The following is a 2,748-nucleotide window of genomic DNA, read 5'->3' on the forward strand; positions in this document are numbered from 1 at the left end:
GGTGTAAGTCAACTACCCTGGCCAGCAAGATCTCCGGACCTGTCCCCCATTGAGCATGTTTGGGACTGGATGAAGCGTCGTCTCACGCGGTCTGCACGTCCAGCACGAACGCTGGTCCAACTGATGCGCCAGGTGGAAATGGCATGGCAAGCCGTTCCACAGGTCTACATCCAGCATCTCTACGATCGTCTACATGGGAGAATAGCAGCCTGCATTGCTGCGAAAGGTGGATATACACTGTACTAGTGCCGACATTGTGCATGCTCTGTTGCCTGTGTCTATGTGCCTGTGGTTCTGTCAGTGTGATCATGTGATGTATCTGACCCCAGGAATGTGTCAATAAAGTTTCCCCTTCCTGGGACAATGAATTCACGGTGTTCTTATTTCAATTTCCAGGAGTGTATATTCAGAGATCCTTTTTTCCTCCATTTCCAGTCAGGAATCCGTCCCTGCAGTTCGTCGATTTTATTAATGTTCACTCTGTATACAGGAAGGCAACTGCCTTGCCGTAGTGGATACACTGGTTCCCGTTAGAACACCGAAGTTAAGCGCTGTCGGGCGTGGCTGGCACTTGGATGGGTGACCATCCGCGACGCTACTCGCTGTTGCCATTTCGGGGTGCACTCAACCTCGTGATGCCGACTGAGGAGCTACACGACCGAATAGTAGCGGCTCCGGTCAAAGAAAACTATCATAACGACCGGGAAAACGGTGTGCTGACCACACTCCCCTTCTATCTGCATCCTCACTGAGAATGACACGGCGGTCGGATGGTCCCGATGGGCTACTTGCGGCCTGAAGACGGAGTGCTGTATACAGGAAGTCACATCTAACATTTACACCTCATATATGTCCCCACATTCTCATTTATTGTTTGTGTTTCATTTTTGAGTACATTTTATATTTGCATTCACAGTGATGATGAACGGGAACATATTGCAAATTGGGAACACGATTTCCGGCAAAAATGTAACAACAGCTGGAGCAGTCTTTAGCGCTTCCGAATCTTTACTACACTGATGTAGTTTAACACGGCATAAATTGTGAAAGTTTCAGACAACATGAGTTATTCATGAATGGTTGTGTAAGATATGTGTGTTCCATTCGGTTGTTTGATCACGTCAGTCCGTCCCACGCTCAGATAGTGTGGACACAAATGGATCGACGATGTGATGTCCACAGGATCTGTTTTCTTCATCTGTGGCTTGAGTAGTGGTGTCCTCAGTACATGTCCTCTCATATCAAATACCTATTATTAGTCCGAAATTGCAACACATGATCAGATAGGTCCAGCGTCTTGTCTGTACGTATCGTTCTCCATTCCATTCTCCATTTCAGCCATACGATTCGAATTAACTACCCAATAACCTGCGTCTCATCCAAAACCACTCCATATTTAACAGGAAATTAAAGCTTTCCCCTCTATCATTAGCAAAGTTTCCCTCTCGGAAATTCCCCGCTGTCTTCTTCCTGTCCAAGAAGGAACCAATATTATGGTCACATTGCCAACAACAATAATACTTTCCCCTTTCTTCCACCTCAACTGGTAACCTTATCCTATTACTTCTAGCTCTCGCCCAGACAAGTCAAATTTTTCTCCAAATTTTAATACTTCTGTAGTGCTGCCATACATTTCTGTTAAATGCCATTGCTTATATTCGACAAGAGTTTCATGAGAACATTACTTAACACGATGTTAATAAGACTAACATTTCTAAAATATCATATTCATTACTAAGTTATTGTATTGTGTACTGTTCATTCAGTACGCGCATTGCAATGCTACCTCACTACGGCTCTCTGTTTAAAAGTAGTTTTGTCAGGTGAAATAAATAAAATAAAATATTTTTAAAGGATTTTTATGAATTCCGTCACACGGTATATTGCTAGGACAAACGCAGTTTCCCCAGTGCAAAAGGGAGAAAATCGAAGAAGGCATTAAGTTCATACGTCTTTCACATATACAACCTGTTTTAACAACCTCGGTTTTGTTTTAGAGTGTGTTCTGTGTGATCACAAAGAACATTCTTTAAACAGAATGATGTACAGTTCGCAAAGTTGTGCAGGTCGCTGGTTAGTTATCTCGGAGTCCTAAATCCACGGTCCCCGTCCATATGCTCACTTATGGGAATATTTATAAATAACCCGTCCTCATTGAAAACTAACTGCAGGACCTACACAATGAATACATGACAGAAAAACAATTTGCACTTGCGTGACACTCTGTCAATAATTATACGAAAATGTTTGTACTGTTCTGTAGGTACCACTTCCAATAGGCATCCAGCAGAGCTAGAATATATGGATGACGAACCTCGGATTTTAAAATTAAAATTTAACAGAGTTTTGTGGTGTACTTTTGTATATTTCTAGTAGATCATATCCGTAGTCTATTCTTTATTATTCATATGTAAATGTAATTTTTGTCCCGAAAATAAACAAAAATTGGGTAAATTGCAAAATATGAGAATAGTAAAAGAAAACTTTATCTGAAACTATATTTGTGTGCGTGGCTTTGTACTTAATCGTCAGTGTTTTTGAAACACTTGTCATAACAATGTACAAGTTCCTCAATGCCAGTTTTGGGCTCATCTGCTGCCAGTGAATGTAACGATGAAGTAGTTTTGAGTAGACTCTTCATTTTCTAATCCCCTGCGAAAAACTTTATGTGGAAATACGCGAACCAAATCGCGGCATCCGAAGTATAGTCAGTTTGTGCTGCTGTAGCTACACGTAGTCGAGCGTTAC

General features: G+C 41.8%; 1 pseudogene; it reads left to right on the top strand.

Annotated features, from left to right (window-relative positions):
- The first annotated feature begins 493 nt into the window (after positions 1 to 493).
- LOC126299895 (5S ribosomal RNA) lies at positions 494 to 611 on the top strand (annotated as a pseudogene).
- The last annotated feature ends 2,137 nt before the right edge of the window (positions 612 to 2,748 follow it).

Source organism: Schistocerca gregaria, chromosome X, assembly GCF_023897955.1.
Source record: "Schistocerca gregaria isolate iqSchGreg1 chromosome X, iqSchGreg1.2, whole genome shotgun sequence".
Taxonomy (NCBI): domain Eukaryota; kingdom Metazoa; phylum Arthropoda; class Insecta; order Orthoptera; family Acrididae; genus Schistocerca; species Schistocerca gregaria.